We start from the raw sequence: 24,330 nt of genomic DNA, 5'->3' as shown, positions 1-24,330 counted from the left end.
GCTTGGGAACCCTGCAGCCCAATGGTATCAATGTGGATTTCACAAGTTTCAAAATCTCCCCTCCCCCTACCGCATCCCAAAACCAGTCCAGCTCGTCCCTGCCTCCCTAACCTGTTCTTCCTCCCACCTATCCCCTCCTCCCACCTCAAGCCGCACCTCCATCTCCTACCGACCAACCTCATCCCGCCCCCTTGACCTGTCCGTCCTCCCTGGACTGACCTATCCCCTTCCTAACTCCCCACCTACACTCACCTTTACTGGCTCCATCCCCGCCTCTTCGACCTGTTTGTTTCCTCTCCACCTATCCTCTCCTCTATCCCTCTCCTATCCGCCTCCCACTCTCTCCCTATTTATTTCAAAACCCCCTTCCCCTCCCCCTTTTCTGAACATTCTCTCTAACCTATCTACATAGCCACACAGTTTCTCCAAGGTTTCTTAGAAGTCCTTGTACTGACAAAGTAAAATCAAAGGGGGTAATGCCTGGGACCAACCCAATGAATCTTCTCTGGATGGCCTCCAATGCCAGAGTATCTTTCCTTAGATGAGGGAATCAAAACTGTGCACGGTATTCTTGCTGTGGCATAACTCATTTGATATAACCTTGTATAGTTTTAGCAAAACCACTCTATTTTTATACTCCATTCCTTTCGAAGTAACGGCCAACATTCCATTTGCCTTTCCTATTACCACCTGGTTGCTTTTTGAGTTTCATGGACAAGGACTCAAGGACTCCCCAATCCCTTTCTTCTGTGGCTCTCTCAAGTCTTTGTCCACTTAAATAACATACAACTCCTCCTTTCTTCTTGCCAAAGTGCATTTCCTCACATTTCCCCAAGTCATATTCCATCTGCCAAGCTTTTGCCTGCTCGCCTAACCTGTCTCTACTCCTCTTTCTACATTCTCACCACCTGCTCGCCTAACCTGTCTCTACTCCTCTTTCTACATTCTCACCACATGCCTTCCCACTTACATTTGCCATGATGTGGACGTGCCAGTGTTGGACCAGGGTGGACAAGGTCAGAAGTCACATGGCACCAGGTTAAAGTCCAATCACAAGCTTTCGGAACGCTGCCCCTTCGTCAGGTGAAGACTCAACCCCATTCTCCCAAAAGCCTTGATCCCCGTACTAATCAAGAACCTATCTATCTCTGTCTTAAATACACTCAATGACTTTGGCGCCCACAACTTTCTGCAGCAATGAGTTCCACAGATTCACTACCCTCTGGCTGAAAGAAATTCCTCTTCATCCCAGTTCTGAAGGAACAGTCCTTCATCCAGAAGCTGTACCCTTAGGTCCTAGTCTCTCCTACTAATGGAAACATCTTCTCTACATCCGCTCTATCCAGGCGTCTCAGTATTCTGTAAGTTTCAATTGAGATCCCACCCCATCCTTCTAAACTCCATTGAGTACACGCTCAGAGTCCTCAACTGCTCCTCATATGACAAGTCCTTCATCCCCAGGATCATTTTTATAAACATCCTCTGGACTTCCTCCAATGTCAGCACATCCTTCCTTAGACAGAGGACCCAAAACTGTTCAAAATGCAGTCTGACCAGAGCCTTATACAGCCTCAGCAGTACATCTCTGCTCTTGTATTGTAGCCCATTTGAAATGAATGCTAAAATTGCATTTGCCTTCCTAACTGCCAACTGAACCTGCAAGTTAACCTTAAGAGAATCCTGTACCAGGACTAAAAGTCACTTTGTGTTTCAGATTTCTGAAGCCTTTCCCCATTTAGAAACTAGTCTTCACCTCTATTCTTCCTACCAAACTGCATAATCTCATGCTTTCCCACATTGTGTTGTGTCTGCTACTTCTTTGCCCGCTCTCCTAGCCTGTCCAAGTCCTTTACCAGCTTCAAAATCTGCCCACCCCGACCTCATCCCAAAACCAGCCCAGCTCGTCCCTGCCTCCTTGACCTGTCCATCTTTTCTCCCACCTATCTGCTCCTCTCACCTCACTGACCAACCCTCACCCCCACTTCCTACCTACCAGCGTCATCCCCGCCTCCTTGACCTGTCCGTCTTCCCTCAATTGACCAACCCCCATCCCAACTCCTTACCTACACTCACCTTTACTGGCTCCATCCCGGCCTCCTTGACCTGTCCGTCTTCTCTCCACCTATCTGCTCCTTTATCCATCTTCCATCATCGCCTCCCTCGCCTATCTATTTATTCCAGAGTCCCCTTCCCCTCCCCCATTTCTGAAGAAGGGTCCAGACCCAAAACGTTAGCTTTCCTGCTCCTCTGATGCTGCCTGACCTGCTGTGATCATCTAGCTCTACACCTTGTTATCTCATTTAGTTACCTGCTGCTATCCTGAAAAAGTCCCCTTTATCCCTACCGCCGGGTGTTGCCATCTCTGAAGAAGAGTCCTGACCCGAAAAGTCAACTTTCCTGCTCCTCCGATGCTGCCTGGCCTGACAAATTTACTCTGTTTTCTGAGGATGTAACAATAGCTTAGGTCAATCAACACCGTGATATACCAGGGCTTCAGGAGTGTGCTTTACAGTTAGGGACTTTTGAAGATGGGGATAATTTCTTAGAATTTATAGAGGATTGGTTAGAGCACACAACAAGTACAAGAGACCGAGAGTAATGTAGCTAATTTTACTGAGGCTACAAAGGTAGGTGGAAGGCTGGGCTGTCGGGTGGACACAGAGTGGCTACAAAGTGAAATAGACAAGGTGAGGTAAGTGGGCAACAAGATGACAGATAGACTGTTAGGTAGTGTGTTGTGGAGTTTTTCACCTAGGTCTTGACATTGTCATACCTGTGCAGACATGAAAACAATGCAAGTTCTTACAAACTGTATTCCTTTTTTAAGATGCACTCTGAAGGATCGTACACTGGCCGCCAAAGGGTCATCTGACTTTTGCAATTGCAAGCCTGGGATTTTTCAAGATATTCACAGGAAAAGACATGGGAGATAAAGAAGAACTATTTCCACTGGTTAGGGAATCTGGAATAAGAGGATAAAGTCTAAGAATTAAGGCCTGACCATTGAGGAGAGATGTCAGGAAGCACTTCCGTACACAAAGGGTGATAGATGTTTTGAACTCTCTTCCACAAATGGAGGTAGGTGCTGGATCAGTTGTTAATTTTAAATCTGAGTTAGATAAATTTTTGTTAAGCAAAGATATTGAGGGGTGTGGGCCAAAATATATGGAGTTAGGCCACAGATCAGCTGTGATCTCTTTGAATGAAAGCACAAGCTCAAGGGGCTGAAGGCTTACTCCTGCTCCTACATTCCTAGAAGATGTCTTAAGTTCCTGGAAGTTTCCATTTTTCCAACTCCATGGAATCCCATACTAGCTGTTATCAGAGTGGCACTTTGGCTCAGTGGTTAGCATTACCGCCTCATCGTGCCAGGGACCTGGATTCAATTCCAGCCTTGAGTGACTGTCTGTGTGGAGTTTGTACGTTCACCCCATGTCTGCATGGGTTTCCTCCCATAGTCCGAGGATTTGCAGTAAAGGGTGGATTGGCCATTCCAAATTGCCCACAGTGACTAGAGATATGCAAACTAGATGGATTAGTCATGGGGAAATGCCAGGTTATGGGGACTGGGTAGCTGGGTGGGATACTCTCCAGAGTGTTGGTGTAGGCTGAATGGCCTGCTTCCACACTGTAGGTGTTCTATGAAGGATTACTCCTTAAGCTGGGAACCACAAGTTCCCACACTGTCTAACTCCAGCATTTGCCTGGGTACCCATGAAAGGCTATCAAGGCAGATTATCTCCAATGAACAGTGAAAGAGCCCTATTTACCTTGTACTGTATGTCAGGCGTTTCTGTTACTGTTCTTCATTTGTTACTGTAAAAGATTGTTAATTGGGTTTCATTGTGAATCAAGAATCAGTCATCCTTTGATCAAAATTAAACCTTTCATTGACCAAACTTAATCTGCAAGCCAACATCAAACTGCAGAGAAAAGGATGTGTCTCTTGGCCCTTTCAAGAACTGTGAGGTTTCATGTCTTTCAAATGTGCCTGCATGCATACGAATCAGGAGCGGATGTAATCATTCAGCCCCTTGAGCTGAACCCCCCATGAGCCCTAGAGACAATTTTTTTTCCACTTCATCTCTTTTGTAAATGGGTGAGCCCAGATTTTTAAATACTGTTCCTTGGTTCTAGATTCTCCCCAAATGGGAAACATCGTCACCACATCTGCCCTGCCAAGGCCCCTCAGATCCGTACGTGTTTTAATTGAATTGCCTCTCACTCTTCGAAGCTGCAGCAGGTACAACTCCATCCTATTCAATTTTTTCTCCTAAGGCAGCGTCCCCATTACAGGTGTTCATTTGTGAAACTGTGTTTGAACTGCCTCCAGTGTGTTTTCATCCTTCCTTAAATAAGATCCATTGAATCCCTATAGTGTGGAAGCAGGCCATTCAGCCCATTGAGTTAACACTGATCCTCAGAAGAGCATCCCACCCTATCTATGTAATCTTGCATTTCCCAAGGCTAATCCACCTAGCCTGCACAATTTAGCGTGGCTAATCCACCTAACCCGCACATGTTGGGACTGTGGGAGGAAACCAGAGCACCCAACAGAAACAGGCACGCGCACACTCACAAGAAGAAGACGCAAACTCCACACAGGCAGTTGCCCGAGGGTAGAATGGAACCGAGATCCCTGGTGCTGTGAGGCAGCAGTGCTAACCACTGTGCCACTGTGACCAACACTGGACACAGTATTCCAAATGTACTCTCATCAATGCCCCGTATAACTGAGTATAACCTCTCTACTTTTGTATTCAATTCTCCTTGCAATAAAAATTTGGATTCTATTGGCTTTACGGATTGCTTGCTTTACCTGCAGACTAACCTTTTGTGAGATGCACTAGGGCACCCAGATCACTGTGCATCTCAGAGCTTTGCAGCCAATTTAATAGTACACTTTATTTAAATTCTTCCTGCCAAAATGGCAATTTTCCCACTTTTGCCAAACTCAAGTAACCTGTCTGTATCCCTTTGTAGTCTCCTTACCTCTTCTTCACAGCTCACTTTCTGAGTTATCTTTGTGTCGCCAACAAATGTAGCTACCATACCTTCGGGTCCTTCATCTGAGTTACGTCTATAAACGGTAAACAGGTGAGGTCCCAGAACCGGCCCCTGTGTGCACCACTCATTATATTTCATCAGTCAGAAAAGAGACACTGAATTCCTACTGTCTGCCTCCAGTTAACCTCTGCCAATATGCTATTGCCTACTCCATGAGCTGTTATTTTCAGCATTAGCCTTTGATGTGGCAACTTGCAAAAAAAGAAATCAGAGGGAGCAAGTGCAGTCGGAATTTATAATTGGATTTATCGGCGTTGGAAAAAGAAATATTTTTGGGTTTAGGCCAGAGAGGGAGACTTCGAGATATTATTAAGCTGGAGAGGGTTCAGAAGAGATTTACCAGGATGTTGCCGGGTGTGGAAGGTTTGAGTTATAAAGAAAAGCTAGATAGGTTGGGACCTTTTTCACTGGAGCGTAGGAGGATGAGGGGCAACCTTACAGAAGTTTATAAAATTATGAGAGGTATAGATAGAGTTAATGGCAGTTAGCTTTGCCCTAGGATGGGAGGTTTCAAGACCAGGGGACACTTTTTAAGGTGACGGGAGAGAAATTTGCAAAAGACATGAGGGGCAATTTTTTTACACACACGATGGTTCAAATGTGGAATGAACTTCCTGATGTAATGATGATGTGGGCACAATTGCAATGTTTAATAGAGTTTGGGTTAAGTACATGACTAGGAAAGGTTTGGGGGGATATGGGCCAGGAGCAGGCAGGCGGGACTAGTTTAGTTTGGGATTAAGTTCGGCATGAACTGGTTGGACTGAAGAGTCTGTTTCTGTGCTGTATGACTCTATAAAAGGAGGTGATGGGAACAAGAGCTGCTTAAATTGTGTGAAGCAATGCAATTAACAAGCCAGGAAATGATGCTTAAAGGAAATCACTGACCTGGGTCGAGTTTTTTTTTGGATTGCCTGCACTTTGTGCTGATGCTGGGACGCAATGACTCATCTTGCAACCAAAACAGTTCTGTGGCTTTATTGAGCTAAAAAATACAATAAGCAGCTCTCGAAGTTATTTAACTTATAAAAAAACCACAGCTATATTCTCCCATGGAGCTGCGCACTCTCCAAAGCAACAGTCACAGAATGTTTATATTAAGCTGGTGGGAAAATGGTTGAAGACATACCTCAAAAATGGAAAGGACTATGTTTTCTTATGGGTGTTAATTGTGGTATGCACATGATGATAAGGCGTCGGAACTCTCTGCTCTGAGCAGCACTTGTCCCAAGAGCAGGTCAGAAGCTAGGAATACTGCGGCGAGTAACTCACCTCCTGACTCCTCAAAGCCTGTCCACCATTGACAAGGCACAAGTCAGGAGTGTGAGGGAATACTCCCCACTTGCCTGGATGAGTGCAGCCCCAACAATACTCAAGAAGTTTGACACCATCCAGGACAAAGCAGCCCGCTTGATTGGCACCACATCCACAGCATTCACTCCCTCCGCCACTGACGCTTAGTAGCAGCAGTGTGTACTATCTACAAGATGCACTGCAGAAATTCACCAAAGATTCTCAAGTAACACCTTCCAAACGCACGACCACCTCCATCTAGAAGGACAAGGGCAGCAGATACATGGGAACACCACCACCTCCAAGTTCCCCTCCAGGCCGCTCATCTGAATTGGAAATATATCGCCATTCCTTCACTGTTGCTGGGTCAAAATCCTGGAATTCCCTTGCTAAGGGCATTGTGGGTCAACCCACAGCAGGAGGACTGCAGCGGTTCAAGAAGGTGGCAGCTCACCACCACCTTCTCAAGGGCAACTAAGGATGGGCAATAAAAATGCTGGCTCAGCCAGCGATGTCCAAATCCCACAAATGAATAAGAGAAATGTTTTTAGCAGAGCCTGTAACATGTGGTTAAATAGGTGAGAACTAGAAGGAGAGTAGGCCATTTAGCCCCTTGACCCTGCTCCACTATTTAACACAATCGTGGCTGATCTCATCTCGGCCTCAAACCTACTTTCCTGCCCGCTTCCCCATAATCCTTTAACACTACAAATTAAAAATCTCCTTGTGTCCCAGCATGCACCGTATTCCAAGGCTAGTGAATTCCACAGATGTGAGAGAAGAAATTCCTCTTCATCTCTCTTTTAAATCAGTGACCCTTTATCCTGAAACTATGTGTTGTAATGGCCCAGGACTAAAGTTGACAAGATGGCCACTTGGGCTTTTTATTGTAGCTATCACAAGATGGCAAAAAGGTATGACCTCTTGTTTTAGATTGCCCCACAAGGGGAAACATCCATTCCATGTCTACTCTGTCCATGTCTTTTAGCATCTTATTCACCTCAATCTTCTAAACGGCAAAAGGTCCCAGTTACATCTGTTCATCGCTGAAATGCTCCATGCCAGGCAACACCTTGGTGAATCTCCTCTGTGTTCCTCCAGTGCAATCACATCCTTCTGTTAGTGAGGGGACCAGAACTGCATGCAAAATTTCACACTTTGTGCTCTAGCTATACCAGTATGCATCTGAGCCAGTGATTGACAGAAGCACACAAATTGTCGCAGGGTGGAGGGTGGCCATTCATCCCATTGTGTCTGTACTGGCTCCCCGGAGCATTTTCATTTCCTGCCAATGCCACACCTTTCGCCCTGTAACCCTGCACATTCTTTCTGTACAAATATCCATCCGATGCCCCTTTCGAATGCCTCAATTGAACCTGCCCCCGGCACGTTTCCAGGCAGTGCATTCCAAACCCTAACCATTGTCTGTGTCGCAGACGTAAAATTTAACAAGGCAAAAACTGTGGATGCTGGAGATGTGAAACCAACGGTAACTGAAACTGTTGGGAGAAACTCAGCAGGTGGAGAGAGAAACTGTGTTAACTTTTTGAGTCCTGTGATGCTTCTTTTCGTTCTGGATGTGTTTCTGCATTTTGCTGAAGGAATGGGTGTGTGTGTGTGAGAACTTAGTGGAGACCATTTTGTCACAGAGTATCTGACTGAAGGTCTGTTTAAAACAGCTCCAGTGAATTAGATGCGATAAAGTGAACCATTTAACAGTTAACAGAGTACCGTTGCTGTGTAAATATCATGCAGTTGATTAAATGATATTAAAGGTGCAAGAGCATAGCTTCTCCGAGCAGCCTGAAGAAGCTATTAAGATTTGCAGATAAAATATTTGTAGGTGGGAACAATTTCTCCCTAACTACTCTGTCTAGATCCCTCATGATTTTGAAAACATTTACCAAATCTCCCTTCAACGTTCTCTTCCCCAAGAAAACCAATCCCAACTTCTCCCATCTATCCTCATGACCGAAGTTCCTTACCCCTGGAATCATTCTTCTGCACCCTCTCCAATGCATTCACATCGTTCTGATAATGTGGCACCCAAATCTGCACCCAATACTCCAGGTGAGATCTAACCAGTATCCTATATATGTTCATGTAATCTCCCTGCTTTGGTACCCTATTCCCTCGTTAATAAAGCCATTGTATGTCTTATTAGCATCTCTCTCTATCTATCCTTCCATCTTCAGTAAATTATGTACATTTACGTTCAGGTCTCTGTACTTTTGCACACTTTTTACAACTGTGTACTTTATCCTATACTGTCTCTCTATGTCTTTTTTTAACAAGTTGTATTCCTTTACACTTCTTTGTATTAAACTTCATCTCCTACCTTTCAGCTCTCTACCAACTTGTCAACGTCCTTTCAGAGCTCCACACTGCCCTAATCACAGTTTATAATTCTCCCAAGTTTTGTATCATCTGAAAACTTTGTATTGTCCCTTGCCCACTGAGATAACAAGGGTCCCAAATGCTACCTTGGGAACCTGAACTACAAACCTTCCTTCAGCCTATAAAATATCCACTTACCATGCGAGATATAGATCAGCTGCAGGTATGGGTAGAGAAATGGCAGGAGGAGCTAAATTTGGGTAAGTGTGAGGCGCTGCACTTTGGGAGATAAAATGTCAAGGAAAAGTATACAGTTAAGGGCAGGACCCTGGACAGCACTGAAGTACCCTGAAAGTGGCCATGCAAGTATGCATAGGGTGGTAAAGAAGGCATATAGCATGCTTGTCTTTATTGGTGGGGAACTGAGTACAAGAGTCAGGATGTCATGTTGCAGCTTTATATGACTTAGGTTAGACCACACTTAGAATACTGCATTCAATTCTGGTTGCCACATTACAGGAAGCATGTGGAGGCTTTGGAGAGGGTGTTGAAGAGGTTTACCAGGATGCTGCCTGGATTAGACGGTATGAGCTATATGGAGAGACTTGAAAAACTTGTGTTATTTTCTCTGGAGCAACGGAGGCTGAGGGGAGACTTGATAGAAGTCTATAAAATTATGAGATGCATAGATAGGGATGATGTTCAGATTCTTTTTCCCAGAGTTGAAATATCTAATACGAGGGGCATGCATTTAAGGTTAGAGGGGGAAAGTTCAAAGGAGATGTGAGGGGACCAAGGGCAGGCAGAAGGGATTACTTTAATTTGGCATCATGTTCGGCATAACATCGTGGGCCTGTTCCTATGCTGTACAGTTCTATGTTCTATGTACCCTTTGTTTCCAATCCCTCAGCCAATTTTGAACACATATTGCTGTTGTCCCTTTTATTCCATATCTCATAACTTTCTGCAGAAGTCTGTTATATGGCAGTATGTCAAACATCTTCTGGAAGTCTATGTACACCACATCAGCAGCACTACCTTCATCAACCCTCTCCATTAACTCTTCCAAAGTCTCCAGAAATTTAGTTGGACACAATTTCCCTGGACGATCCCATGCCAACTCATCTAAATTAATCTACATTTGTCTAAGTGATTATTAATTCAATCTTAAATGATTGTTTCTTGGGAGGAACGGAAGTATGGGGAACACCAACCAGGACCAGGACTCAATTACTACCCTCTGGATATTCCAGTGAAAACAATTTTGAGAGCTGTTTGTTTTGGTAGAGTTTGTGTTTCTGAAAAGGATCAGCAGTCTTTTCCCTCCCGGGGGGGCCCAGTCCTACATTATGCGGTCCACTGTTAATGCTGGTCATAGGCCCTCAGTTGTACCTAATCTACATTGGAAGCAGCTCCACAACTATAACATTAGGGCTGCTGACAATGTGTACTCTTTTCTGAGTTAAACAAATTAAACAGCACCTTGTGGGGCAAGATAACAAAAGCAAAAATCAAATGGAAATTGGAACGGAAATGCATCAAAGTCAAACAATACTGTCATTACCCAGGGTGATAATTCAACCCAGCCTCTGTGATGCCCGCCAGTCTCTGTAAGCCTTTATTGTGCTGATGGGCTCTGCATGTTCCCTCTCAATTAAAGCTAACAGTGTCTGTATCTTGCCTACGCCAGACACATCACATGACGATCAGTTCTAAACCCGACTCCCAAAAAAGACTCCGAGAAGTCGAAAAGTTTAAGGAACTTCAATGAAGTGGAGGGTAAACTTCGAAACATAAGGAAATGGGAGCAGGAGTAGGCCATTCAGCCCTTGACCTTGCTCTACAATTCATTATGATCATGGCTAACCATCCAACTCAGTGCGCTGTTCCCACTTTCTCCCTATACCCTTCGATTCCTCTAGCCCCAAGTGCTATATCTAACACCCACTGAAAGCATTCAATATTTTGACCTCGGCAGCGAATTCCATAGGCTTCTTGGTGGAGAAGTCTATGTACACCTATATTCTTCCAAGTGCCTCCAACCTCCTGTCAAATACTGAACTTTTCAACCCTAGTATCATTCATATCAATGGAGAGCGCAGGAGGGCATGCCAGGAGCAGCACCAGGCAGACCTAAAAATGAGTCATCGACATGCCGAAGCTACCAAACAGGCCTTGCCAAACAAAATAAGCAGCAAGTGATAGACAGAGCTAAGCGATCTTACAACCAACGGATTGGATCTAAGCTCTGCAGTCCTGCCACATCCAGTCATGAATGGTGGTGGACAATTAAACAACTCACTGGAGGAGAAGGATCCACAAATATCCCCATCCTCAATGATGGAAGAGCCCAGCTCATCAGTGCAAAGGATAAGGCTGAGGCATTTGCAACAATCTTCAGCAAGAATTGTCAAGTAGATGATCCATCTTGGCTGCCTCCAGTGGTCCTCAGCATCATAGATACCAGTTTTCAGCCAATTCGATTCACCCCACGTGATATGAAGAAATGATTGGAGGCATTGTATAGTGCAAAGGCTATGGGCCCTGGCAATATTCCGACAATAGTATTGAAGTCTTGTGCTCCAGAACTTGCTGCTCCCCTAGCCAAGCTGTTCGAGTACAGTTATAACACTGGTATCTACCCGACAATGTGGAAAATTGCCCAAGTATGTCCTGTACAAAAAGCAAGACAAAACCAACCCGGCCAATTACCGCCCCATCAGTCTACTCTCAATCATCAATAAAGTTATGGAAGGTGTCATCAACAGTGCTATCAAGCAGCAACTGCTCAGCAATAACCTGCTCAGTGACACCCAGTTTGGGTTCCGCCAGGGCTATTCAGCTCCTGACCTCATTACAGCCTTGGTTGAAACATGGACAGAAAGAGTTGAATTCCGGAGGTGAGGTGAGAGTGACAGCCCTTGACATCAAGACTGCACTTGACCAAGTGTAACATCAAGGAGCCCTGGCAAAACTGGAATCAATGGGTATCGGGGGCAAACTCTCCGGTGGTTAGAGTCACACCTGACACATAGAAAGATGGTCGTGATTGTTGGAGGTCAGTCATCTCAGCTCCAGGACCTCTCCGCAGGAGTTCCTCAGGGTAGTGTCCTAGGCTCAACCATCTTCAGCTGCTTCATCAATGACCTTCCCTCCATCATAAGATCAGAAGTGGGGGAGTTCGCCGATGCACAATATTCAGCATCATCCACAACTCGGCAGATACTGAAGCAGTTCAAATGCAACAAGACCTAGACGGTATCAGGCTTGGGCTGACAAGTGGCAAGTAACATTTGCGCCACACAAATGCCAGGCTATGACTGTTACCAATAAGAGACAATCTAACCTCCACCACATGACATTCAATGACATTAACATCACTAAATTTCCCACGATCAACATCCTGGGGTTAACCATTGATCAGAAACTAAAAAGGATTTGCCATACAAATACAGTGGCTACCAGAACAGGTCAGAGGTTAGGAATACTGCGATGAGTGACCCACCTCCTGACTCCCCAAAACCTGTCTACCGTCTACAGGGAACATGAAAGGAGTGTGATAGACTTGTCTGGATGAGTGTAGCTCCAACAACACTTGAGAAGCGTGATACTATCCAGGGCAAAGCAGAATACCTGATTGGTGCCACATCGACAAGCATCCACTCCCGACATCACCGAACCTCAGGAGCAGCAGTGCGTACCATCTACAAGATACACTGTAGAAATTCACCCTAGACCCTTAAACAGCATCTTCCAAACCCACAACCACTTCCATCTGGAAGAGCAAGGGGGCAGCAGATACATGGGAACACCGACCCCTGCAAGATCCCCTACAAGCTACTCACCATGCTGACTTGGAAATATATTGCCTTTCCTTCACTGTCGCTGGGTCAAAATGCTGGAATTCCCTCCCTAATGGCATATGGGTCAACTCACAGCAGGAGGACAGCAGCGCTTCAAGAAGGCAGCTCACCACCATCTTGTCAAGGGGCAACTAGGGACGGGCAATGAATGCTGGGCCAGCTTTGCTGCCCATGTCTCAGGGAGAATTAAAAAGTCATTGTGGTTTTAGTTAGACCAAATTTAAACCTCCATCGTACAAATTTATTTTCTCTATTATCTGGCCCAGAATTCAGGCCACGTCCCGAATTGCAGTGGAGAAGTTGGGTGGTGGTTGGTTGCCTTCTTGAACTCATCCCTCAGCCTGGCTGTTTCTGAGGGTAACCTAGTGCTTCACCTGGTTAGTCAAAGTGGCATTGCCAACTCTAGTTAGCCATATTCCAGGAGGCACTGCTAGTAATGGGAGATCACAAAACATATCAGCAATTGACTGGTTGACATGCCCATCACCGTGGTGACACACATGCCCTGCACCTTCATAAATAATTTGACAATAACCCGTCACTAAATGAGTGACTGGCAAACGGCCTTCACCACAAATCCAGTCATTCTTAAACTGATAAATGTAAGCGTTCATGTAAAACATAGGAAGAAAAGTAGGTCATTCAACCCGTTGAGTTTGTTCTGCCATAGAATGAGATCATGGCTAATCAGTGGCCTAACTCCATACCCTTTGACCCATATCCCTTAATACCTCTGCTTATCCAAAAAAATGATCTCTCTCAGATTTAAAGGAAAGAGCTGGTCCATCATCCACCGTGTGTAGAAGTCTTCCAAACATCTCTCCTGAACCATTTGCCCTAATTTTTGGACTACTTCCCGTAGCTTTAGAATTTCCAACCGATGGAAATAGTTTCTTTTTATCTACTCTGCCTCTTCCTGTTATTATCTTTATGGTTTTGATTAGATCAGCCCTTAAAACCTTCTCAGTTTTAGAGAAAACAGACCTAATTTGGAGATAGCTGTCCTCATAATTTAACCTCTGAAGCCTGGGTATCATTGGAAACCTACAGTGTGTTCTCTCCCAAAGCCAGTGTATCCTTCCTAAGGTGTGACGCTCAGATCTGCTGACAGCACTCCATGTGCAATCCAACTAGGATTTTGTACAGCTGCAGATTAACTTCTGCATCCTCATAGTCTAGTTGTCTACATAAAAGGGCCAACATTCTATTAGCTTTCCAGAGTACTGTCTGCGCCCGTTATTGGTATTTTAAAGATGTATGCACCTGAACCCACAAGTCTCTTTGGACATCCACTGTATTTAACTTGATAACATCTAGAAACTACCCTGATCTATCCTTTCTCGGTCCGAAATTGATAACCTCACAGTTGCTTACTTTGAACTCCATCTTCCACAACCATGCCCATTCATTTAGTCTGTCAATATACCTTTGCAATTTTATGCTATCATCTACACTGTTTATAATACCACCTAACTTTGTGGTCATCAGCAGATTTGGATATATACGACTTTCTGTGCCATTACCCAAGCCGTTAGTAAATAAGGTGAATAATTGAGATTCTAACACATGCGCTAGTAGGACACCACTTGTCACAATTTGAGTACCTACCAATTATCCCTACTTTCTGTCTCCCACCAAATTTCCCAGCCTTGTCAGTATTTCCCCTCAATTCCATGGGCTTCTTTCTTAGAAGTTGAACATAGAACATTGTGCCGAACATGATGCCAAATTAGACTAATCCTTTCTGCCCACCCTTGGTCCATATCCCTCCATGTGCTTATCTAAAAGTCCCTTAAATGTCCCTATCGTACCTGCCTTCACCACCGCACCGACAGCACATTCCAGACTCCTATCACTCTCGGTGTAAAAAAAAATTTGCTCTTTACATCAGTTTTGAACTTGCCCCCTCTCACCTTAAATGCATGCCCCCTAGTATTACACATTTCAATTCTGGGAAAAAGATTCTGACCGTCAACTTTATCTATGCGTCTCATAATTTTATTGACTTCTATAAAGTCTCCCCTCAGCCTCCGCTGCTCCAGAGAAAATAACACAAGTTTTTCTAGTCTCTCCGTATAGCTCATACCCTCTAATCCAGGCAGCATTCTGGTAAACCTCTTCTGCACCCTCCCCAAAGCCTCCACATGCTTCCTGAAATGTGGCAACCAGAATTGAACGCAATATTCTAAGTGTGGCGTAACCAAAGTCTTATAGAGCTGCAACATGACATTCTGACTCTTGTACTCAATTGCCTGGATGATAAAGGCAAGCATGCCTTCCGCCTTTTTTACCATCTTATCTACTTGTGCGGCCATTTTCATGGAGCTACAGACTTGAATCCCAAGATCACTCTGTACATCAATGCCATTCAGGGCCCTGCCATTAACTGTACACTTTTCCTTAACATTTGATATCCCAAAGTGCAGTGTCTCACACTTACCTGGATTAAACTCCATCTTAGTTGATAGTTTCTTATGTGGAACTGTATCAAATGCCTTCTGGAAGTTGACATAAATAACAACCATTGACATAGCCCTGTCCGCTATGTTACGCACCCCTTCTAAAAGTTCACTGAGGCTTGTCAAGCATCACAGACGTGTCATGAATCCACACTGGCTCTCCCTGATTAACTGAAAATTTCCGAGGTGTTCAGTTACTTCATCCTTTGTTATAGACCCCAACAATTTCCAGTAGGCTAACTCATCTGTAATTCCTTGGTTTTCCTCTTAAAGAGTAGAGTAATGTGTAATTTTCCAATCCAGAGGGACGACTGCTGTATCTGGGGAATTCTTAAAGATTATAATTAGGGTGTGTACAATGTGCTCCCCTATGTTCTTTAACACCCTCAAATGGAAAACTATCAGGTCCTGGAAATTTGTCACTATTCCATTAATTTCCTCAATAACGATGTTTTATTTATGATAACAAGGTGTAGAGCTGGATGAACACAGCAGGCCAAGCAGCATCAGAGGAGCAGGAAGACTGACATTTCGGGCCTAGACCCTTCTTCAGAAAATGTTTTATTTATGTTCATTTTATCCAATCCCTGTCCCCAGTCTGCTGTTCATGTCCTTGGGACTTCCCGCAAGCTATCCACTTTTTCTACAGTAACCACTGAGGCAAAGTAATTTTTCAATTATGTCTGCCATTTATGTCATTGACAATATCTCCACTTTCAGAATCCAGTGGGCCCCCATTGCTCCTAACCACTGGTGCTTCCCTTCGAATGGAAAAGAATATGACAAAAATTGAATAAAACATGACAGACTTCAAACCAGGAATCAGTTCAAACTACTCAGTGATGGCCGCACTGGTTACTCTGACTGGTTGTACTGGTTACTCAGTGAAGGATTGTGCTGGTTACTCAGTGACTGGCTGTACTGGTTATTCAGTGAAGGATTGTACTGGTTACTCAGTGACTGGTTATACTGGTTAAACAGTGAAGGATTGTACTAGTTACTTAAGGAGGGGCTGTACTTGTTACTTCGTGACTGGTTGCTCTGTGTCTGGTTGTACTGGTTCCTTATTGACTGTTTGTACTGGTTCCTCAGTGACGGAGTGTACTGGTTTCTCAGTGACTGGTTGTACTGGTTCCTTATTGACTGTTTGTCCTGGTTACTCAGTGACTGGCTATACTGGTTTCTTATTGACTGTTTGTACTGGTTTCTCAATGACTGGTTGTACTGGTTAATTAGTGATTGGTTGTGTTAAACACTGTACAACTGACCATGTTGGTTACTGTCTCATGTTCCCAAGTAAGTTTGAAGTAGGTAGTTTAATTATGTCGCAATGCCTTTCAATCAGTGGCTACAGACTGATGTGCAACTTGGAGATGAATGTGGGGTTCATTCTGAAGTGTGTGGTTTTTAAGTATGAGTGGATGTTTATGTATAATCTGTACGTGTCAATTTTGTGGGGTTATCAGGCATGGCTGAAGGTTGTTGCGAATGCCATCAACGAAGATGAGATCTCCATCTTTATTTATTAAGAGCATCTAAGAATACCTGAGCTAAGCTTCTGTGTCTGTTGCTTTTCTCCATAAATGTACTGTCTTTACCTGTATGTGGTGTTCAAACTCCACACTTACTCAAGTGCTTGGGACTGTTGTTAAGATATAGTGTCACAACAGTTATGGACTGAGAGAGTTACTTTAACAGTTGAAGGGAGTATTACTGTGTGACGATGAACGATATAATCAAAGGTGCTGATGGTTGAGACAGAAACAATCAACACAATTAAAAAGGAACCTGAGATGTCCCTTGGAGGACTGGAACCTACAGGGCTACTGACCATGTGCTGGAAATTGGGATGAGTCCGCGTGGGCAGTTTATTCAGATATGAGGGGCTGAATGGTCCATTTCTGTGCTGTAAAACCTTTCTGCGGTTCAAAGGTTTGAAATGTCATCAAATGAGGACATACGGTCAAACTTCAGAACGAGGAGCAATCATACTGCTGGGACAATCAAATTGCTACAGACTCCCAAATGACCCGCGAGAGTGCGGAGAGTAAATTAAGCAGAATTCTAAGATGTGCATTTATGAAAGGATAGCAATAGTGCAACGCCATTTGTGAGTCCTCAGATACTAAAGCAGTCTGTGTCCAAATACAGCAAGACCTAGACAATATCCATGTTTTGGATGACAACTGGAAGTAATATTTGCGCTACACATGCAGCAGGCAATAACCATCTCCAACAACAGAAAATCAAACCATTGCCCTTAATATTCAACAGCACTACCATTACTTAATCACCCACAGTCAACATCCTGGAGTTTATTATCGACCAGATACTGAACTGGACTTGCCACATAAATACAATGACCTCAAGAGCAGGTCAGAGGCTAGGAATACTGTGGCGAGTAACTCACCTCCTGATTCCCTGAAACCTGATCACCATCGACAAGGCACAAGTCAGGAGTATTAAAGAATGCTCCATGGATTGGTGCAGCTTTAACAACATTCAAGAATCTCGACACCATTCAGGACAAAGCAGCCCACTTGATCGGCGCTACTACCATTAACATCCATTCTTCCACCACCAACGTTCAGTAGCAGCAGTGTGTACTGTTTCCAAGATGCACTGCAGAAATTCACCAAGGATCCTTACACAGCGCAGTTCAAACCCACATCCACCTCCATCTCGAAAGGACAAGGGCAGCACATACATGGGAAAACCCCTACAAGTTCACCATCCAGCCTTGGAATTATATTGTCTTTCCCTCAGTGTCGTTAGCCAAAATCCTGGAACTCCCTGCTTAGCGGCATTGCAGATCAACCTACAGCAGTGATTCGAGAAAGCAGCTCACCACCATCTTCTCCAGCGGCAATTACGGATGGGCAATAACTGCTGGCCCAGCCAGTGATGCCCATGACATGTGAATAATAAAAAAAAGCAGCAGATGTATCAACTTGTATTGATTGCAATGTTTCAAAATTTATAAATAGCACTGCTACATCACAGCCCCAGGGATCCACGTTCGATTCCCCCTCGGGTGACTGTCTGTGTGGAGTTTACACAATCTCCCCGTGTCTGCATGGGCTTCCTCCGGGTGCTCCGGTTTCCTCCCACAGCCCAAAGATGTGCAGATTAGGTGGATTGGCCATGCTAAATTACCCATAGTATCCAGGGATACATAGGTTAGGTGCATTAGCCAAGGGAAATGCAGGGATAGGGTAGGGAGAAGAGTCTGAGTGGGATGCTTTTTGGAGGTTCTTTGTTGTCTTATTGGGCCGAATGGCCTGCTTCCACACTGTAGGGATTCTATGATTCTAAATAAAGGGTCCAGAGAGCCAAGAGGTAAGGGAGAGTGAATACGTGGGCTCAGATTTTAACAAAATAAAAACCGAAAGAAACCAGTTCTGAGGAAGGGTCACTGGACCTGAAATGTTAACTTTGAATTTTTCTTCACAGATGCTGCCACACCTGCTGAGCTTTTCCAGCAACTTCTGTTTCTGTTTCAGATTTTAACAAGTTGTGTACATCTGGGTCTACTCTAAAGATAAGGACTGACGCAGACATTGTACCAAAGAATGTGAAATATTGGACGGGATCAACATAGAAAATATGAAGGGGATTGAAATTGGATAAATCACCAGCTTCTATAGGAACAGGAGTAGGCCATTCAGCCCCTTGAGCCTGTTCCACCATTCAATGAGATCCTGGCTGATCTGCAGCCTATCCAGTTTATCTTTATCTACCTTTATCTACTTTATCTACCTTTATCTTTATCTTTTTTCCAGTTGAAGATTTTGATTAAATTACTCGTAACCTTCTAAATTCTAGAGAAAACAGGTCTAACTTGGAGATTAGCTATCCCTATAACATAAGCCCCCTGAAGTCCAGGTATCATTCTTGTAAACCTATCTTGTACACCTTCCAAGGCCTATATATCCTTCCTAAGGTGATGCTAGAAGACCCTTATAAGATGGTCTTAAAGAACACTTTAAAACTTTGCTTAGAGCAGAGAAGGGATCTGATTGAAGTGTACAAAGTTGTGAGGTGCGTACACATAGGGAGAAGATTTTCTGCTCAGTAGAGAGGTCAATGACCAGGGGGCACAACTTTAAGGTAGGTTTAGGTGGGATTTGATTAGAAAAAAACACCCAGAGGTGGTATCTGGAACTCACAGCTTAAAAACGTGGCAGAGGCAGGAGATCTTAAGACATTTAAGGGGTATTTAGATGGGCACTTGAAGCACAGAAGAGTATAGGCCAAGCGCTAGGAAATGGGATTAGAATAGTTTGGTTTTTAACCAGTGCAGACAAATGGGCCAAAGTGCCGTGCCATTTAAAATGATGCTAAGATTCTGAGAGGGCTTGACAGGGGAGATGCTGGGAGCTTCTGTCATGGCCCAGATGTAGAACTTAGGCATAGTTTCCATTTAAGACTGAGATGAAGAGGAATTTCTACTCTTAAAATGTCGCCAGTCTATGAAATTCTCCTCCCCATTAGAGGTTGGGGGTAATTAACATAATCAAAGCAAAGTTAGATGAAGTTTTGGTTGACAAGGAAGTGGAGTTCAGATCACAATCAAAGGATTCGTGAAATTATTGATTGGTAGGGCATGACTGAGGGGCCGAATGGCCTACCGTTACAGCTATTTCACATGTTCTTATATTCACTTTGTTCAGAAGAGCAAGGAAGGAGGCCACAAGAGCTCTGACTGATATTTTCTAATCCTGTGTGAAAGTATGGAATCCAGGGGCGTGTTGAATGTAAGTTTTGTTCAGTTGTGGGTCAAGAAAGGGTTACAGCCAATGTCCAACTGGACATGATTTTCAATGGGTTCGATTTAGGGGCTCTTGCTTTCTCTGGTATAGATACCAATGATTTAGACTTAGATGAAGAGGCACGATTAAGAACTTTGCAGTGGATACAGAGTAGCTGTATAGTTAATATTGAGGAAGGAAGTTGGAGATAGCAGGAAGGTATTGATGAACTGAGAAGAGCTGAAAATGGAATTCAATCTAGAGAAGTGGGGAGTAATGATTTGGGTAAGGCAAACATGGCGGAGGAAATACACTCACATTTGCAAACATGCACACACTCTGGCATGCAGACATGCACAGACATGCTCACACATACGAACATGCTCACATCTTCACACATACAGACACAGACGCATAAACACATATTCACGTACACATGCACTTACACACACACTTAGACTGACGCACACATGCACTCACACATCCACTCTCGTGTATAGACACACATACTGACACACACACGCACTCACATATCCACTCTCGTGTCTACACACACATACTGACACACACACAACCCAGACACACGTTCACACAAATAGACACACACACTCGTACAAACACACAGTCATGCTCTCGCAGATCCACATAATCGCAGATGCGAGATGCTAACACTCCTAGATTCACATGCACAGTTTCACACTCACACATATTCTCCCTCTCACACACACATACCAATACACACAGACTCAAGCGCACTGCCTTTATCCAGTCATTTTGTGATCTCCAGCGCTCAAATACATCATTAACAAGTCAATGTACGGATAATAAATGAGCAAGCAAAGAAGTAGTGCAATTTGCTTGCTTTCTGAATGACTGATCACGGATAAAGTGGATATAACAAATGCTCTGACCACTGTTGTCTAATGTTCATGAAAGTACAATGCTAGTGGACTGGAGATTTGAAAATGTTTCTTCCTTACCCAACGAAAGCAGGAGAAAAACTGAAAAACCACTTGTCTGTCAGCATACTGTCAAGGCTGGGGGAACATTTATAGGCAGTATTTCAGGTTGTTAATAGATTTGGAGCAATTTGCAAAACAACAGAAGGGTCAGCAGTGACATGGTAGTAATTTCACTAAGAATCTGGTTGATTTTTGAGGGGATGTAGGTTGAAATCCTACCGAAGCAGCTAATAGAATTTCAATTCAGTTATTTTAGTGTAGAAATAGAAGCTAGGACTAGAGATAGAGACCATGAAACTATCATCAATTGTTAAAGAAAAAAAAAGACCCATCTGGTCACTAATGCACTTTAGCGAAGGAAATGTGTCACACTTAACTGGGCTGGACTTGCATGTGAGTCCTAACCACAATAATAGGATTGATACTTGACTGCCCTGTGAAATGGTCTGAGCAAGCCACTCAGTTCAAGGGGCAGTTAGGGGTGGACAACAACAAGTAATGGACGTGAAAGGTAAAAGGAGTGTTTTTGTTGCCTCTGGATATCAGATTCAAATTTCTAACCCAGAAACAATGGGTTGAACGAATTATAGTATCCCTATAATGCAGTAAGAGGCTGTTCAGCCCATCAAGAATGCACCAACCCTCTGTCCCAACATTTTTACCATGGCTAATCCATTCAGCCTGGACATGATGACCACTACAGGGCAATTTAAGCCTGGTCAGTCCATCTAACCTGCACATCTTTGGACTGTAGGAGAAAACTAGAGCAAACATGGACAGAACATGCAAACTCCACCCAGTCACCCGAGGGTAGAATTGAACCCATGCTCGTGGCACTGTGAGGTAGCAGAGCTAAGCACTGTGCCAGTTCTCTCCATTTGTGATGCTAACAGGAGAAGTTTTTGATGAGTCTCGCTGCCTGTTTGCGATTTCAATGCACTTGTCTCTCACAATCTCCCCATTGCCTCAATAACCTTTCTATATTGTAAAGCCCAAAATTACAAGCACAAATCTGCAGATTTATCTACCATCCAATCTTACTGTACTATCAGTGAATCCATTAGTTTTTCATTTATCTTTATTCACATCATTTTCATCTGAAGTTCCAATTCCTGCTTTTATTCACTGGGCCTCCCTGGCAGCGTTTATTGCCTGTCACTAATTCTACCCTTACAGAACACTCAGCTGCCCAATTCAAATATAAGTCACAACTCTTATGTACCAAGATGTGTTATCTTACACTTGTTATGCTACTTGTCACTTAATGCACCATCTTATCAGCAGTCTCATTCGTCTTGCTCTGATCCTCAGCATCATTTTCTCATTTCGGTTTGAGTTAAGTCTGCAGTTGGACCTTCACTCTGACCCTATCTGTAAATCGTTGTAAGGGTCTGACGTTCCAGGACAGGAGCTAACCTGTCAATACTACCCAACGACCATCCAGCTGGGATACCAGCCTTAATTGCCACTCTAAATGCATTCAAAGGTCCATGTATTGTGCATCCGATGCGCCGTCAATCGAAGCCAAGCCAACTATGAGGGAGAAATTAAAAATTAAACTTTTTTTGGGAAAAGAGTTTGTTGACTCCCTCAATCTTAGAACTGACTTCCCACCCACGGAGACACAGTTGCTCCCTATTCATGGATAATTACAATCAACCTGTTCATGTATGCTGTGACATACCTCTGGAAAGGGTAAGACTTAGGCCCTTTTTAGAATACTGCATGCAAGTTTGGTCTCCCTGCTATAGAAAGGATGTTGTGAAACCTGAAAGGGTTCAGAAAAGATTCTCAAGCACGTTCCCAGGGTTGGAGGGTTTGAGCTACAGGGAGAGGCTGAATGGACTGGGACTATTTTCCCTGGAGCATCAGAGCTTGAGGGGTGACCTCATAGAGGTTCATACGAAGGGAATGGATAGGGTGAATAGTCAAGGTCTGTTCCCCAGGGTAGGAGAGTCCAAAACTAGAGAGCATAAGTTTAAGGTGAGAGGGAAAAGATTTAAAAGGGACCTGAGGGGCAACTTTTTCACGCAGAGGGTGGTGCGTGTATGGAATGAGCTGCCAGAGGAAGTGGTGGAGGCTGGTACAATTATAACATTTAAAAGCCATTTGGATGGGTATTGAATAGGAAGGGTTTAGAGGGACGTGGGCCAAACACTGGCAAATGGGACTAGATTTATTTACGATATCTGGTCAGCGCAGAGGAGTTGGACAGAAGAGTCTGTCTCTGTGCTGTACATCTCTGAGTCTATGACGAGCCCAGGCCTGTTGGCTCAGAGATAGGGACACTACCACTTTTCCACAAGAGCTCATTTCCCCACTTTATGTTCAAAGACAAATTACATCCACTGCCTTTTTTTTTACCTGAAGGGTATGACTGATCAAACATCTTATCTAAGACATCCTGAAAGAATTCCACCAGCTGGTTTCCTGTTTGACCAACTGTGTTTCTGCGGTTTACCCCTGTTGCACATCGCCGAGAAAGAACAGGATATTTCCCAAGACAATGAGTTCAAGAAGTTTGCTGTCAGCCAAGATACACTGTGGAATGGCTCATAATTCACAGTGTATGGCGAAATAACTTACGTTTAGCCTGTCAACACTTTTCAGTAGAAAATTTGCCCACTTTTAGTGACTTCTGTGATTCCTTGCAGAGCTAAGGGAGGTTTAAATGGCAGAATATCATTGGAAATTAGCAGGCTCAGAATCAGTTTGTGTACAAATGAAATTTACTTAAGAACCCCCAAAGATGTGAGGCAGGATTGCTTCCCACAAACACAGCCCTTTGAAGGACGGTCACTGAGTTTTCTGAAAAGCCTCTATCTCTCTCAAGGGCTTTTGGAAGGAATTTGAGTTCCATCCTGAGCAGGCAAAAGTCTCGCCCTTTATCATCCGTCTCAGTGCAGCATTGATCTGATCAATGATGTTGGTTTTAAGGTTCCATTCTTACCTGTCTTATCCTCAGAATATCCTCAGTTGCCCAGAGATCCCTGTGCTCCGTGTTCCCTGTGTTCCTAAGCCATTTGGGACATATTGCTGTTAGCATGGAGATCGAGCTATCGACAATTGCGATTCAGCTGGCAGCACTGCCTTTAAAACAGGAAGTAACAAACCAGATTTCAAATTTAGAAGCAGCCCCTAATTAGAGCTACTTGAGAAAAACACAGTGTCTAAATTTGCGAATGGCACAAGATGAAGCCCGTATGCATCTGGGGCCGGTTTTCTGGGAGCAACTCTCACAGTTCCAATCAGCTGCTCCATCTCTCCAGCACTCAAAGTTTATTTTCTTCAAGTGTCCAACAAGTATTCATTTTAAATCAAACTTTTGTCTCAGCTTCCACCAGGCGTCAAGAGTATTGGCTTTCGAGTTGCTATCACTTTGCTACATCAAAATGTTCTGCCTCCAACCTACATCCTCCTTGCAGCTCTCGTCCGTACTCTTAAATCTGACTCAGAACGTTAACTCTGTTTCTCCTCTCCTCAGGTACCACGAAACCTGCTGAGTTTCTCTAGCACTTTCTGTTTTCTTTATTTCAGATCTCCAGCATGTTCTTTATTTTGTTTTTATTTGTCCTTAAATCTGCCTCCCCTTGTCCCT

The 24,330-nt window shown here is 44.0% G+C and overlaps 1 protein-coding gene across 1 annotated transcript in view; it reads right to left on the bottom strand.

Moving 5' to 3' along the window:
- The window catches only part of LOC125487823 (lysophosphatidic acid receptor 6-like), a 30,032-nt gene extending 6,228 nt beyond the window's left edge, over positions 1-23,804 (bottom strand). Inside the window, exon 1 of the mRNA XM_048620196.1 lies at positions 23,683-23,804. The gene's annotated coding sequence lies outside the window, so the exon portion shown is untranslated. The remainder of the gene's footprint in view (positions 1-23,682) is intronic.
- Between the last annotated feature and the right edge of the window lie 526 nt (positions 23,805-24,330).

This window comes from Rhincodon typus, chromosome 45, assembly GCF_021869965.1.
Source record: "Rhincodon typus isolate 14 chromosome 45, sRhiTyp1.1, whole genome shotgun sequence".
Classification (NCBI taxonomy): domain Eukaryota; kingdom Metazoa; phylum Chordata; class Chondrichthyes; order Orectolobiformes; family Rhincodontidae; genus Rhincodon; species Rhincodon typus.
This window is presented reverse-complemented; position numbering and strand designations above follow the sequence as displayed.